The 17899-nt window shown below is 36.7% G+C and overlaps 1 long non-coding RNA gene across 1 annotated transcript; it reads right to left on the reverse strand.

Annotated features, from left to right (window-relative positions):
• Window positions 1–7150: 7150 nt before the first annotated feature.
• Window positions 7151–16344, reverse strand: LOC306810144. The gene is made up of 4 exons (XR_013776393.1): window positions 16294–16344; window positions 15627–15710; window positions 11148–11191; window positions 7151–7607 (listed from the first exon to the last, which is right to left on the reverse strand). It is a non-coding gene; the product is annotated as an uncharacterized lncRNA (long non-coding RNA).
• Between the last annotated feature and the right edge of the window lie 1555 nt (window positions 16345–17899).

Raw genomic sequence — 17899 nt, forward strand, 5'->3', positions numbered from 1 at the left:
TTTAAAGTTGTAATGGCCCATCATAAGTTCAAGGTTTGTTTATCTGGAAATGGGGAAAGCAATAAGAAGTCCTGATTGCCTCTTTCAAGCTATGACACTTGAGCTACGACCCCACAGTATACTAACTGGCAGAAGGCAGAGCGATTTTGCCAAAAGATAGGGAGCATTCTGTTTCCTGGTCAGGTTGGTTCACCCTGACCTGAATGCACCCATGTTCAAAAAATACCACAAAGATCATTTTTTCTGAAGTGCATTTCCTGGAGAAGAGAGACCATCTGAAGAAAGAGTTGAAATAATTTTGCTCTTGCTTTTAAGCTACTGGTTTTTGTATCTCAGAATTAAATTATTTAGAAGTGAAACACTGGTGATGCAGATAGGTTGTACAGATGAGGAAAACCACAAGAAACTAAGAATGTCATAGTATGTCAGATCAAAGGTCCATTCCATCTAATATCTTATTAAAGAACCTAAAAAAAGACAAAATTAATCACAATACTTTTGTGAAACACATTACCCCATCTCTATTGATTCATGGCTCAAGAGTTCCTGTACATGTGATCTTTGTATTAAGATGAAAAAAATGTTGTGCAGCCTGCAGTGGAGGGAGAGGGCAGATGTTTAGGGGAAAGGACAGTTGAGAACATAGTAGAGGAATTAAGAGCAAGAGGAGAGAGCAGGCATCTTCCCTGGTTTCAGTGAAATGGGGACACTGACCTCAAGCACAGGGAAAACGCATTTGTGATCTATTGGTATTTGTTTTCTTACTCATTCCATTCTGTAGCTCTTGTCATATAAACTCTTGTTAAATCTGTGAGACAATCTACTGAGTACAGTATTACCCCTTGTTGTACCAGGTTCAATAGCTCTTTTAAACAACCTGAATATTTTCTGAGTGCTATGGATGATGTAGCTTGGAATTTTTTTTATGTCCACTTGAGATGATATGAGCTACAGTGAAAATCTTTTAAATATGCTCTTTTATATACCTACTGTTTGCTAGTAGGAGCAATATTTAGAGTAGGGAAGGACTGGTGGTGAAAAGAATGCTTTATTTCACAGGAAAGGAAATATTTTAAGAGTACTTTCTATGGCAGTAAACCAGGGACTATTTAAACATGACATCCATATTTATAATGAGTGCACTTTGATCTGTAAACAATCCTTAAAAATTAAGCAGGGATATTGCTTTTGCTAGTCCTGACCTACAGGTGTGCACAAAGAGACCATGTTTCCTACTGCAGTCAATTGACTTCCCCTGATTTACAATGTTTTCACTCCCTGTTCCATGTGCTTCAGAGGTTTGAGTTCCATTTTTCTATTTGGACCTGACCTGGATTTATTTTATTTTATTCCCCAGCTACTCCAGGCAGCAAGATAAGAATTACTTTCACATATGACTCTTTGTTTGCATAACACTTGCTTCCACTTAGTAAGAAATACATGACTATTTCAAGTTACATTTCCTTTGAATAACAATGGTTTAATTTGAGCCGTGAAATGTTCCTTTACACTTCGTTTTTCCCCAACCTTTTTCAATATGAAGTTTCAATTAAAATTTAAAAGGTTTGTGCACTTGTGCTTTCTCCTGAAGTTTGTACTAAATGAGCATTTTAGAGACATGCTTCATTCAAAATTCAGTAGCTCTGTGAGAGAACCATGCACCATTTCTGTGTGCTATCATTGCTTCCAGGGACTTTCCAGGTGTGAATTTCTGTGCTTTGGATGGGTAGGAGAAAGGATGAGAAGGTAGGAAACATAGACCCTAACTCTTAGCCAGCAGACACACACTGATAGGAAAGCTGTGATGAAATTGTTGTGACATTTACTTTGCTCTTCTGAGAGAGCACTCTGGAGCAACTAGGAATTGAGTAGGTACTGATAATTCTGTTTGTCTGTGCAATCACAGAGAACAAATCATTATGGGAAAGTGAAGGGGATCCACCTTATCAGCTGTGCCCACAATAGATCCTAGGCAAAATAGACAACTTTCTGTGGCTCCTCACTTTGTTTAAATGCTGTTAATTTCAAGTTTTTAGCTCTTGGAAGAAGAATTTATGGCAAATCCCACATAAGAAACCTGGAAAAATGTGGTTCATTATGGCACACAATTCTCCAGATTATTAGGAAGTAAATTCTGTTGAATTTATCTTTCTTGCATATTTGTCCACGTCCACTGAATTTTTTCCTGGCATCAACACAGTATATTTTGTATAGGCCTGGTCCACATTCACATCAGTACAGACAGGGATATAGGTGTTTGGTTTCCTTCTGAAAAAGTGAAACTGGTACAAGTGCTATAGTGAATTGTTACCCTAGGATGGAGACCCTTTATCTTGATTTCACTCCATTTCTTGATTTTGCATTAGATAACACCTTGATATGTGTAGTAAAAATGAGATGCTGATCTTAATCAGCCTATTAAGAACATTCTGTTCTTGCCTTTGATTACTTAATTGTATTTTACTATGGGAGAATCTGTCCTGCCTAAGTCAAGACCAATAGAAAGAATAAATACATGTAAGCTACCGACTGTACCTTGAGGGACATCCTGGAGCCAGAAAGGAAAGTATAATGAGGAAAAAACAGGAATGAATTTTTTTTGTCACTTATCATAAACATCAGAAGAAAAAGAAATTTAAAACCCTGAAACCTAAAGCAATAGCTAGTATCCAAGCTTTTGGATAATTCAGGTTATTTACTCTTCATTTCAATTTTAATGACTCACTAAGGTGTGTGACTACAACTGGCTATTATCCTTTTAGTCACAATATTTCCAAGACATACATGAATTCAGTACTCTCATAATTGTATGCATAAGATTTTTGTTATGTTTTTCACAGTTTTATCTAAATGAATATATATATGTGCATTTAGTATCAGCCTGCTCACAACACATCTTTGCCACCGTTTCTCAGAGGGATGCTATTTGCTTCCCTGTAGGAACACTTACATTCAAAACAGACACCTTGAAACACAATCACCAAGATTTCCAAGTTTATTCAGCTCCCAGAAAGAAATCTTGACGAAAAATTGGACAAAAAACACTTAATCCAATGCTTGCAGAATTGGTTGTCTTACAATATGAATACTAACACCCAGTGTACTAGAGCTAACTCACAGATGAGATGGAATTAGGTGAAGGAAAACAGAAGGAGGAGAAAGAGAGAGAGATGAAATAGAAAATCTCACACTCCAGTCAGAACATCAAAAAGCTGTTCCTTAGTGTTTTGTTCAATGATTGCTTGATATAAAAGTGAATTTATAGGGAGTATTTATCTGCTTTATCTGAAAATGTCATTGTATAAAACACATAAGCAGGGCACTCCTAGAAGAAATTGAGATGTGGAATTTTCAATCCTGTCAAACAGAAGAGTAAATGTGGGCCTCCCATGACCTGGTCAAATGCTCTGTAGCTATCACCTTGATGTACAATGAGTTTGCATAAACAATCTCCTGCTATGGTTCCTCTGTGATCTGTTGTGAGATTTTCTATATGCAAGGACCTCTGTCCAAATACTTTTGGTGTGATTTTAGAGCACAGGCTTGCTTGGCAGTTATAGGGCCTTGGCAGAGGAAGACTGCCCTCTGAATCCTGCTCAGATTTTGCTGTGTGATAGAGCCCAGGTAAATGGTGGCTCTTCTAGCATGGATACTGCTTTGGTTTCCTTGGAGCCTTCAGCAAGGAAAAAGTTGTGACGTCTTCACAGCTGGAGGCAGCTCCATTAGCATTTCCAATCATTTTTCAATTTACTTTATGAGACTAATGCCTCATTTTGGAACCTGATCTGAAGGGCTATGCACCTTTAATTTGGACAAAGAAGGATGCCGTGCTGAGAGTCACAAATCTGAGAAGCAAATGGAGAAAGAAAATATGAGTGTTACGTAAGAAACATGGAGCTAACAGATAATATTAGGTGCATTTCAGCTCATAAGTTACAGTTTAACTGTCTTGGATAAGCCATCAATTCTAAATACTCCTTTGCACATATTGTCTGAGACAAAAAAACCCCATAATTTGCCCAGGCTACTAAACGACATCTAGAAAGCAACAAGTAAAATCATAGGATGTTGGGTTTCTTCAATACAATCCATGCACAGCTGTAAGCTATTCTCTTTGCAACTTTGACAGAACATCAACTACAGACATTCTGTAGCTTTAGGATGATAAATCAGAGGGGCCTGTGGAAGGAATGGACATCAGTAAGATGCAGAAAATAACAAATGAGTTAACTTTCATGTTAACTTTTAAGTTTCATGCTGAAATGTTCAGGGTCTTGTGCCTCAAAGCTATATAATAAGGAAAACAAACTTTCAAAGAACTTTCTAAATTTGCAACTCTCACCTCTGTGTATGCCCAGCCAATGATAAAGTCACAAGTGCTATAGAACACATGGCAGACTAATAAAGAAAAATGAATGAAATTTAGAGTATCTTGTCTCCTAGCAGACTACAGAACCATATAAACCTGACACTTAAGACTCATGACTGGCATTGTATGTGTAGGAGTGATTTCTGTCATAGAAACATGGGAGTTAGAGTCAAAAAATGTTTGGCTTGTTACAAGCATTTGTCCCCTGTCAAGGAAATTACTGATGGCAATACAGTTTAGGGCTTTTTTTCCTGGTAAGGTAAGTCTCAGTCAGGTAGAGTCATTCCTCATAGTCCCTCACCCCACCCAACCACACATATTTCCACCCTAAAAGGGAACCCATAAAACATTTTTTTATACTTTCGTCCTTTTATCTATAGATAATATATTTTCTACTGTCCAAAATAAAATCCATTCTGTTTTCAGGTGATATTGAGGTTACTACTTGCATATCTGATTTTTATTTCTTTCAGCATTCAGAGGCAGTGATTTTTTTATCTTTTAATCAATTAAGTAACCAATCAATTTATTCTCAATAAAAAACTTCAATATAGGAACAAAACATCATAGGGTGGTGCCAAAAACAGCCCAATGACATAATCTTTCTCAATATAGATGTACAAAGAAGAAGACTAAGAAGACTAAGAAGACTAAGAAGATGAAGTAATGTGGAACCTTGTGCTACTCCCTGTCATTCTTAAATCTCTCTGCAGCATTTTTTCTTCCTCCTATGGAATACCTGCCTTTGGCATTACAATATTTGTATCAGTTTTCTCTGATTGATCCTCAGTTTATTTTGTCTTGTCCACAAGATTCTCCCTCTCTTTATTTTTCCTTTATTGTTTGCACCTTCTTTCCAATTTAGCATTAACTGTGAATTTAATTAAACTATGGTCATTAATATTCATTTTATATGCCTTGCTAACTGAATCCCTCTTCTAGTTCTTAAAGACACTTAAATAAATAAAACCTAATAGAGATCCCTGTGGTACCTCACTAGACACTTTAACCTAGTTTGGTACTTGCTACTTTACTGTTTACCAAGCTCCTTTGAACACTCTTCAAACCACAGAAGACTGTGTATATTCAAACCAAACTGAATTAATTTTTTAGTCCAATTTTCATGAGACTCCATATTGAATGCTTTAGCTGAATGCAAATAGCTTACATGTCTCACTTTCCCTTTTATCTGTGGAGGTGCTGATTCTTCAACACTTATGATCATACTTAATTTTAAGCATGTGTTTAGAGTAAATGAAAGTAAACACTACTTGCAGTTAAATGAGTCACCCATGTGTTTGCAAGATGGTGGCTTATTTTCATGCCTCAAATATGGTTACTTTAAATATGGGATCTTATTGTATTTCACATCTTTATCTCCAGAAATACAATCCCCCCAAATGCAAAGACCTATATATCATGCCTAAATTCTCAGTGACAGATAAGTCTCAATTTTGTTTAGTAATATATTTAAGGGGAAAACAATCAGAAATAGTGCAACAGTAAAGGATAAAACAACAAACTCACACAGCAATAACCAAAGACTTTACAAAACATCATGAAGAAAAAGAAACGAGAAAGAGAATTTGAATAGTATGTACAATTATTCCTGTTTAAACTAAAAATTAAAATTTATGTTCTCCTATCAGAACATGCAGCTGTTCTTGCCAACATTAGTGCTGAAGCTGTCAAAAGTTAGGCCAAACTCTTAAAAGATATATGACAGTGTCAGGCAGGCTTATGGTGTCCTGTTGACTTCTATACAAATATTTCCAATTTCTACAGTACTGATTTCTCAGCCCTTTCAATTACAGAATCGTAACCCCCCCCCCCCCCCAAAAAAAAAATACCCCCCAAAAAAACATTACACACTAAAACAGGAATTCAAAAGTATAAAATTCCTTTAAATTTAAAATGTGAGAGTAAACTAAAGTGTCCAGATTGGATAAAAATTAGCTCGCCTTTCAAAGGTCAAATTAGGGGGAAAAAAGGAGGATCACAGCAGGAATTTACTTTGAAAAAAAGTGGAAAATCATCAACCAATTTACAGGTGACTTTGTAGCCCCTGACATCTTTCCATCTCAAAAAGCAAAGTCCAAATTATCCTTGTTCTGCAGTGGATGTGACATCTTGTGCAGCAGGACTGGCTGATGACGAGCCGTGTCACGAGCACAGCGCCTTTTGTTGCAATAAATGGCTCGTGGCAGGGATGCTGGCTCGGATGGCCTTGTGTCCCATACAACAGGAGGACTGCTACGGAGCTTTTGAACTTTCCTGCCAATGGAATCCTCACCAAAATGAGTAAAATGTTTAGAGATAGCCAAAGAAATGTAAGAATGAGCACAAAGAACATCTGGTGAGAGACACTTTAAAAATCATGTCCTCAAAATCTTAAGTGCCTGATGAGAAATACTGAATGTATGATACATTTATATACACATCTGGGACAAATACATTTTTCTCTAATGGAGGTGAGTAGAAGGCCAATGGTTCTTTGAACCAAAGATGTTGAGAAGGAAATTCACTCTTAATTTGGAGACTGGCAAAGACTTAAAGTCTTTACGTAGAGTAAAATTAGACAATTTGAAAAATACAAATCAATGACGCAGAAAGGAGCGAAGATTATATTGTTTTCATCATAATGTCAGAAGTTACTTTTTTGTCTAATTTGAAACAATCTAGACACATACATCTGTTTATATAAATGTGTTAAATTTTGTTTGCAGTTGTCTATATTATAAGTAGATAATATATTGAGAAGAAAATATTATGCTATTTTGTTTAAAATTAAATTGGTAGCTTCCTACATATATAATATTTTTTTTATGTAAATGTTTAAATAAATTAATGTTACTCAATTCAAGTGAAGAGAATAAATAACAAAATAGGTTTTATTTAAAATAAACAAACTAGGAGACCAGAGAAAATTACTCTAAGTGCAAGTGGCAGACTGGAGAACTGAACCCAGAAGTGCTAAGTGATGCCAACAGTGATTAGATTGCCTCCGAGTATCAAATAATGAGCAAAACTCTTGGGACATAAATATGAGGAAGGAAACTCTCTAAGAACTTCCTCCCTTAGATCTCTTTTGTGCCTACAATGCTGCTCCCATCGAGTGTTTCAGCACCTCCTGTGTCAGATCTGCTTAGCCATCTTCAAGGATCTTTAAATTTTACCCTGGTACCTTTTGCTTGAGTAACTGTGCTGCTCAGCACCATCAAGATCAAAGTGAAGCAGCCTAGAAAAAAATCACAAAATCCATATCAAAACCATAATGAAGAAATCATGGTTCTCTGGCCTGTACATCTGGTCACAACCTCCTGAGAGGACTGTTTCCACTGAGGTCAAACAACTTCCGACAAATATTTCAATGGGACAGTACAAGCTAAAATTTACAGAAGAATGAATGTAAACAATATTTGCTGTAGCAAGAAAATGGTATTATTTAATTTGGTCTTAATTTCTGTCCTGTGTGCCAGGAGCTGAAAATCTTCCTCTATCCTTTGAGAACCCTATTTCCTGTGTATATAAAATATGGACTTAACCATGCTATGGAGCAGGGGAGTGTAATGCCAAATATAAAGCTGAGTTGGGTTGAACTCCCTCTGTATTTTGGGCAACATTATCCACATGAAATTAAGTGCATTCATTCAAGTGAATTAAGAATTTTTTCACCTTTATGACCATCCTGTATTCTTCTTACACTTTCTTTTCTTCATTCTTTGAGAAAATGTAAGAAATATTAGCGATAAATGTTTTAATTTTTGCACAGTAAATAAATATTTTAAATTACATAAGTAATATATAAGTTAAATAGTATAAATATTAAAATAAGTATATGAATGCAGGTGTTTCTATGTTTATTTCATCTATATAAAACAGCACATTCTTTTCATTCTTAAAAAAATAATTGAAGATAGATGAATTTGCTAAAATTCTTAACTGCTTGCACATAGGATTACCAATTTATTTTGATTTTTTTCTTTTGATTTTTTTCTTTTCAGTTTTTCCAATGGGAAAGGGGTTTTAAGTACCACCTTTTTCATACTGAAGCTTCTGTTTCATCCTTCATTTTTTAAGAGAAAATGTGATGTTGTCTTATCTGAACTTCTCAGCTTTAAATTTCACTTATGAGATTTACTATATGTCATGCTGTCTTATCAATAGCCCTTCAAGCAGACACCAATCTACACCAATGAAGACTGCAAATGTTACAATCCAACCCCTTTATATTGTATTTCATTTACTGCACTAACTTAATTATCTGGACTGCCCTATTATCAAATCAGCCCCAAAAGACCAATTTTCCATGTCTTACACATATTTATATGACTTGAAGACTTCCTGAATGTTGTATTATAATGCTAATTAGTGTAGTGTTTGATTGTTTAGACAAATCACTTACCCTTTGCTGACAGTTAGTAGGGCTAATGAACCCATAATTTTATAACTTTAGGAGGCTCCTGGCCTAAAGTGTGCTCAAACATCAGAGATGACACAAAAATATTTCCAAAGGTCTCTTCCCCCAGCAGACAGGACTGCCTGTATGCTTTGAACAGTGACTGCATTGACACACGCTTAATCTTTAAAAGAGGCCTTGCTTATCAGCAAAGAGCTTGTAGAGATAATAGACGAATTCTAATCTGTTCCCTGTCAGATGTCACAGAACAGCAACATTTAGGAAATTCAGATCTTAATAGAGATCTTTGGTCAACAGCTACCCTTAATTCTGTCTCCCTCCAGCAAATAATCATACTGACCAGAAATAATTTAATTTAGCAGTGTAATATCTCTGTTCACGTACACCTGCATTTTTTTATCAGGATAAAAGCTTATATTTTCAAATTTTTAGATGGCCAACAGATCACCCAAGATCTGAAAAAAGCATTTGCCACTTTTTACCACATAAAGTTTTTAGGATCAAATACTAAGAAAGCAGACATTGGGAAAAAACATTTCCTTCCACAGATATATATTATTATTAACATGAGAGTAAAAGTAACAAACTGAAAGTGCAAACTAATGTTGTTTAAAGCCAACAAGGAAAAGGCAAGGTTTTCCACACAGTGGTTTATTTTTTTCCTTCCTGTAAGTGATCAACCTACCAGAGCATCTAAATACGATTCTCTTTGTTTTCCCATCTGCAGTTTTCACTATCTACACTGAAAATCTTGTAAAAGAAGCAATAGGTTCCTTCCAAAGCATTTATAAATATTGAGGCAATCCTGTTCAGCCCTGCTGCAAAACTCTCAGCTGGGCAGCCATGGTAACATCTTTTTGGTATCTGAAGAATAAGCACCCCTTTCTTCTAGGCAATTCCCTACCAACTCACTTCCATGCCTCCAGCATCTTTCCACACTGCAGAGTCTTTGTGTCTCCATTCTTCTCCCTTGCTTGTAGCACATGGCCTGGAGAGGCCTCCTGAGAAGTCACAAGGTCTTTTTAGTCTCACTAGCCCAACACTTGACCTCTGGGGACTGCTCCTGCTTTTGAGTCTTCTGCAAGATGAATGAAAGGAGGCTCACACTGGTTCAGGGAAAGCCTGGGGGTAGCACCTTTTCCTATTGTTGTCAAACCTCCACTTCCCAACAGATAGCATCAGAATAAAGTACTGTTCTCTGTTATTGCACTGGAGTCTTGCTACAAGGCTTTTTTTTTGGAGAGGATGATCAAGATTCCTGATTTTAATGGCTGTTGAAGAAGCTTTGAATCATAAAGCGGAGGCCCAAAACACATTGATCAGGTTCTCTTGAAAAGCTTTGGGTTTGGATTTTGGCTTTTCTTTTTTTTCCTTTTCTTTTTGTAATTTAAACAACAAAGGCAGAGGCTGAGATGCTGGATTGTGAGATGCTCTCAAATGCTATCTTTTTATTAAAATGAGATAAAAAGCAAAATGTTGTCAGGGAAAGACACAAGTAAAAGGAATTCTTAGAGAAAAAATGTTTTAAGAATAGCTCATGGGACTCTGAAAGATTCTGTCTATTCCATTTTTTTTTCTGTTTTACAATTTATACATTCTTTATTTTAATTGAATTCATCTTTGTTTTACCAGGACATTCAGTAAACTAACTATACTCAAATCCTCATCACATCAATAGGAAGTCAGTACATGAAATAAAAACACACTATTTTTCCATATTGTAATAACAAATTAATGTACTGTTAGTACATATTCACTTGTCTTTTTCTCATAAACATTATCCTCAAATACTTTATTTGAGGTCTTTGTCATTCTTCTGTTGAGATTAATTCTCATAACTAATATTAGTATGCTTCATGAAACTACAATGTACAGCTTGCTTGCTTAGGGAAGAGGTGAGCATGGCTTATCTTTGCATTGCAATATCTGTTCCCGTTTTGAGGACAAAACTGCAGCATGGCACAACTGGTCACTCTGGTCACTGTCCAAGACAGGAAAACCATAATGTATCTCTTTTTCATTCTGCATTATGGTGTTGGTTTGGTTTTTCTCATGAGTGAAAGAAAAAATCCAAGCAAGCAAACAACCAAGCCAACAGAAACCCCATCAAGGTTCAGGAGGGGATTATTTGCAGCTGGGTATCATTCTAACCTGAAATTGTGGAAGGAACATAGCTGAGAAGCATCACAGGACCATAGTTTGGGCACAGAATGCAGAGATTTACACTCAGGCAGTTTGACATCCTAAGAAGCTATGCTGCCATGCTGTGCTATTCTAGATAAATATTCCCCAAGTAATTCAAGTATAATATTACCCAATTTTGGCTCAAAACAAAAAGAGGAATTATTTTAAATCTACCTTCATTTTGCAAGGAATGATGGCACCTAAACTTAGTCTTCTTCCTGCCATGTTTGGCAAAATATAAAAGCTAAAAAGTAAATCAAGCAGGAGCAACCAGGGAAGGAATTCAAAGAGCTGCTTGTAGTCCAAAACAGAAGTCTGCTAATCATCTTGGGCTGGGTAGGTTGTCCAATTTCATTTTGTGGTTGTTGTTTGAGAGTTGCTCAAGAAATGTTATTTAGTACAAGGCAAACCATGTCAACATCTTGACAGTGTATAAGACTGCATTTTAGAGCCATGAAATTTTACAGACACCATCTAATTTATTACAACACCCACTTTCTCCTTTATTTTCCAACAGGAATAATCTTCCCCCTGCTGCCAAGACTGTTGAGATGTTGTTTCCGGAAGTTGCAGCCTCACTAATGGGCAAAAATGTTTAGTACCAGCCAGAAAAACTGATTTTCCTATGGTAGGAGGAGCATCTGTTGCATTGTCCACCATGGGCATAGTCAAGCTGTGAACTTGCACCATATGTAGCATTTGGGAAGTTATAGGATGATTAACCTAAAAAGTTACACCATACAATGGGTGTCAGGACATTCTAGTCTCAGATGACTCCACAACCAGTCAGATTTCACTATTAGATATCTTTCCTACACTACTCCTTATAAATTCTAACTGAGGTTGAGGATTCACAAAGAGAAATGCCCAGTGACTTGCCAAAACCATGATGGCTTTCTAATTTCATGTCTCACATCCAGACTTTTGATGGGCTTTTGCTTCTTGAATCAGGCAGGCAAGAATTATATTCTAGAATTGTATGTAGAATTATATACTCCAACTACAATGAAATTTTGGAGTTCATGATTTCATTTTGCTACTGTATTTAATTCTATCACAGTACTGGCAGGAAGTTCCAGTCAGGAGTAGGATCCCAATGTGCTAAACCTTCATTAGCACCTATATAGAAATATGTAGATTCTGTTTGTATTTAGATTGTTGAAGAGCAATCCAGGACAAAACTTATTATGGATAGGAAAAGTAGACCTAGTAAGTTGTGTATGGCCAACAAGGTGAAAATTTGGAAGCAGTCTGCAGGATGGCAGTGGTTGATGGTACCACTTGGGAGGAAACCATGGCTGCCAGTTCAGACATCCTGCTTACTGCAGTGTGAACTGCAGACTGCTGCTGAAGAAACTTTCTGTCCAAAAACAGCCCCCAGACACTGCACCAAATGCTCTGAATGGATCCAGTGCTTATTGGAAAGAGTGCACCTTCTACTTCATTTACCTCTAAGCTGAGAAAGAAGAGCATAATTGAACATGCTTCCCTCTTTACAGCAATTTGTTCATGAATTTGTTCATGTTCATTGTTACCCTGAAAGCAAGAGGGCATAAAAAGAACTCCTTCCTCAACCGGGGAAAGAATGTGAACACATTCTTACACAGCCTGTGTACAGGAAATCATTCACAAACCTTCAAAGGCATTGATGGGGGAAGGGAGGAGGCTGGAATGGCATTCCTTGGGCAAGAGCACATGAAAGTCTGGTTGGATTAGTGTAATATATTACACAAATGTGACACAAAAATGTTCATGGATTACACTTCCTTCACTGTATCATATTAGCACCTCATCATCCCAGCCTACCACAAACAGATGCTAACAAGATATGAGAAGAGAGCTAGAATATGCTGAGGTTTCTGTCTCACATTAGTAGTGTGCATAATACACTGTGATTCCGCTTGCCAACATGTGATGCACAAATTACTAATGCATAATCTTTGAAAAGAACCGAAACAAAACAAGGCATTAGTATGAAAAGTGTGTTTACAATGTGCTGCAAAAATGAAAACGTGTGCTCTGTGTGGAGAAAATCTATCCCACCTCCTGCAAGATCACAAAGATAGAGTGGAGCGTGCTATAACTGGTACTCACTAGAAATGCACAGTTCCCTTCCAGTGAGTTTCTTAAGATACTTTTGAGAAAGTCTTAAGGCACTGATTTACTCAAATTGTATTATTTTAGCAGGGTTCATATGGTTTTTATTTAACTGGATCTTTTCTTTGCGAGTAAAGTTGGCCTTGGTGTTGAATCTGAGGATACAGAAAAGCATCAGTCACGTGCCAGCCCAAGCTCCAGCAAAGCCTCTGGGAGACCTCAACTCAACAGACTTTCTTCCTCTCATTCAGTCCTACGATTCATTGCATATGATGATATCACACATAGACAACAGCCTTATTATACTGGCTAATTTCCTTTTAAAGAGCCAGAAGGCTATACAGATGCACATGCTTACATTTATACAGTAAAAAGTACTTTTGCCCCATGCAGCCTCACTTGCCATTCAGAGATAAAATCCATGAATTATTCCTGTGCATATTTGAAGATGCCTTTTTTCATGAGCAACAGATGAAATTTGCAGCTGCTGAAAAAACAGCCTTCCAGATTGCCATCTCAAGTGCTTTACTGCACACGAGTACGTGGGAAATTATTATTATTGTTATTAATAATAATAAAGAATGAAATGCACACTATATAAACTGGGTTAAGCTGTGCATCAAAAGTTTATTTTTGTTTGGTTTTAATATATTTACATGGGGGAAATAAATATGACAGATAAAATCTCCTTGGCTTTCTCTCTTGCAATGGTAATTATGCCAGGCCTTCAGTGCAGTAAGGTTACAATTATACAACCCTGTTTCTGGTTTCCTCTAGACATATGTGCAATATATACATTGCACATAAATTGGCTCAGCCTAATTATTTTTAAATAACATGTATGCTTTTAAAAATAGCAAGCAAAAATGGACCTGCCTAAATCTATTGTGGGTCATGTTTTGTTTTTCCCCAGGCATTAAAACCTGTGTCTGATCTTTTCTTGAAAACATTTTTGAGGGGGGCAGGTTAGGGGGAAGATTTCCTCTCAGGTTGAAAACCAGATATGCTTTGCCCTGTTCTGTGTCCATCACAGCCACAGCGCTTCGGTTTGAACAGAATCTCATCTGTTAGAACTCAAATATGAAGTTGTAGCCCAAAAGGACCTTTTTTTTTTTTTTTTTTTTGACTCACATTATTGTAAATAAGGGGTTATAAGGCGTGTTTGGACACAGACCTGTTCTTATTACTTTGGAAAAAGCTTGCTTGTCAAACAGCTGAAATACAAGTTTTCAAAATTTTTTTACTTGTAACATAACCCATAGCACATTATTTCACAAGGCATATCAAGCATGCTGTGGGAGGAAAACTGTATCTGCTGGTGGCATACCAGTGAATGAGCACAAGGGTGGCAGGCCAAGTCCTGACAGATACTTTTGTCAGAGACATCAAAGATGTTCCCAACAGTACAGTCACTACAATCATGCAGAAGTACTGGGAAAGGTGTAAAGCACTGATGTCTCAGCACCACAGTCACCTGCCTGCAGGAATCTGATGCTCCCTAGTGCTTCAAGGAGTGGCTGGATTCCTTCCACAGTTTCTCTAATGCCTTTACTGAGGTACATCTGCCTTTTCCTCAGCTGATTTCACTGTTTATAGCACCCTGTAGCATTTAGAGAAGCTCAAAGAGCACACACTGGCGAAAGAACTATAAAGGGAATTGCTAAGAAACAATGAGCCCAGCATGGTGAAGTTTGAACGTCTAACCATTTGGGCTAAGTAGTTACCCCACCCAGTCATGGTCTAGAAGAAGCCAGAAATCCTAGTTCCCAGTTCTGTCTCAAATTCCAGAGGTCTAATCACATTACAGACTCCTTTTTGTACCTGATATGTATCTCACATTTAACATATTTGAAATAATAAATAAAGAAAAAAATGGCATATTTATGCTAGTTAGTTAAATTACACAAACATTAAATAAAAACTGAGAGGGTTCATCACTGTGAATCAGGCTCCATTTTCTCTGTCACCCAAAAAAAAGTGGGGAGCAAGGAGCTCAAGGCACATTGCCAAGTGTGTTCACACTCAAAGGCATTTTCCTACAGAGTTGGAGGGGAGGAGTCTGAGTTTTCCTCACACGTTATTCGCTTATTTGACTATCATTGGTTGACATTATGTCAGCTAGTTAATGAATGAATCTGGTTTTATAGCTTATGCACTTGAGCCTGGAGGTCACCCTACACATATTTTCACAAATTAGAAAAATAAATTAATTAATTAAACTTATTTTCTACTGGGAAACTGCACACCTGAAATAACAACTATTTTCTCCAATGTATTTAGTTGTGCTCTGCCAGAAGGCATTTCTTCCCTCCTCCTTGGCTGAAAAGCTCTCCTAGCCAGCAGGTTGCAACCAGACACTGTTCAGTAATAATGACTTTATAAACTCTCATATACACAGCTAGTTCCAAGTCACCAGCAACATCCAAACAGCACATTTTAATTCTCTAGCTAAATGGAGCTTCTTTTTCTCCTCTTCTCCTCATCTACATTTTGCAGATGATGTTCATCTGCCTGAATTCAGGCTACTTGTGCAGGTACAGAAATAAAGAAGCTCACCTCTCATGCAGAGCTTCTCCTGTCCTGCTGCCTTCTTTCCTAAATTTATTTTTGATTTAGGAAAAATCTTAACACCTAGCCAACCTGTTTATGGAGATAAATGTGAAAAAAAGTAACAAAAAGTGATAAAGATATATTTACTACAAATCAGAAACCATTTTGAATAGTTTTCCATTCATCAAATTTTCCAAGATATTTCTCTTGAAACTCTTCCTCCTTGTTTGGCTACATCATTCTCAAAACAATCATACCCAAGATGATAATGCAGTAAATACCTTTCTAGTAAGATAACACCTCTTTTGACTTACATATAATATTCATGTCAAAATTGAAATCAACTTAGGATTTGGTTAGGGTTTTTTTACCTTCTCACAGCCTCATATTAATTTTGCATATCAGTCTGGTCACTTCTTACAGACAATTGTATGTGAAACTTACATACTGTACAATAAAACCAATTGTGTATCTTGTTTTCTATAAATTTTCTGAAGGAACTCAGTCATTTTTAAAACTGAGAATTTTGTGTATATACTCAGCTACACCCTGAGTGAAAGAACACAGTGAGAAATCTTCTCCTAGCTCCCTTATATTTTTTTATTTTTCTAATTTGCCTTTTGCATTCTTTTTGAGAGATTTTAAAATATCAATGATTTCTCTAAATGTGTACCTCAGTCTGGGAAGGAAGAGCACCCACAGTACATTCCTCAGGTGAACCATCTGAAACAGGAATCTCAATACTGACAATTAAAACAAGAAGTTAGTAAAATGCATTGTCCTAAATATCAGATCTGTTTGTTAAATAAATTCAAAACATACCTTTGAAAAATCTCAAACATTCTACAAACTTGTATAATCTGATATTGTTTCATAGATCAATTTATGAAAAATTTGCCTATAAGCACAAGCTGAAATAGTGATCTTTCTTACAGATGGAGAGAAGGTAACTGCATGTAGTTTTTTGCCTACTTTTCAAATTTCCTGGAAACCTTTATTATTATTTTTAGCACTATATTTATTTAGTCTCCTTCTGAATAATTGTTCAACAAGGAAATTTTATGAAGCTGTAGATTAGATCCAGATGAAAAATGGCACTTCCTTAAAGTTGATGATTGTTTTCCAAAATTCCTTTAAAAGTCTACTCCTATGTGATTTTTCTTGCTTCCTTCCTTTTAAAATACTTTAAAAAATCTGTAAGTATATTTGTTACTACCAAGGGACTTTCATGATTAATTTGCGTTATTCATATTCCCTAAACACAGATTTGACTAATATGCTCTATACTTGCTGCCATCACACTTATAAATGTACATTAACTGAATGCAATTTAAAAGAAAAATAATCCTAATCTTTTCAATAAAAGAGGGAATAACTGGTAATAATGGCAGTATTTGGTATATTTCACCTCTTTTTCTAAACGCAGAGTTTCCATACTCTATGATTTTGGCAGTCCTGTTAAATAACTTTCACAAACTTTGTTTGATCCATGACGTAGTAGCATTCATTTGCACTGTGGCATATCTGAACAATGTCATTACTGATTATTGGTCTTTCACATGACACCACTTTTGTCCTGTCACTACAAAACTCTTGAGCTCACAGAAATTAAATTAATTTTCCATTGTATTGAAACATACTAGCTTTTCTTTTTTTTTTTTTTTTCTTTTCATGAGCAAACTAAGCTGTACAAATGTTCACATAAAGCCAAGGCAATAGGGGGATAAAAGCAGATGAAGACAATTCATTTGAAAATCAAAGCAGTGCTCAGAGAAATATGTTGGCAGGATTCACCCAGCTCTCAGAGTTGTTTAAACACTGTATAGTGGAGAAGAGGAACGAGAGTAATGGTTTCTCCTGGAATCAGTTCAATCAATTAATCTGCTTCTTTTTTTTTTTTCCCTCGATCATTTAATTACCTCTGCAAAAAAAGCAGGGGGAATTAAGTCACAAAATAACCATTCATATAACGCGGTGGATCTAATTGAAGCCTTTGTAAGTGATCAGATCCTGGGGTAAGGCTGAACCAGCCTCATCCTCCCCTGTTGTACACTGGCAGGGTGCACTGCACTGGCTGCTGACTTTGGACCAGAGTTTCTGCACACAGACGGGATTTTCTTGCCTATGTGGCTAAAAGCAGACACCATGCAGTGAGATTTGGCCATGGTGGCTGGGTGTCCTTAGAGGAAGGGGCAGCCCCACGCTGGGAAGGAGGCCTAGGCCAAGCTGGTGTTTTTGGCACAGCTGAGTGGTGCCAGAGGAGAGCCTGCGAGCCCACC

This window comes from Erithacus rubecula (assembly GCF_903797595.1).
Source record: "Erithacus rubecula genome assembly, chromosome: 1".
Lineage (NCBI taxonomy): Eukaryota > Metazoa > Chordata > Aves > Passeriformes > Muscicapidae > Erithacus > Erithacus rubecula.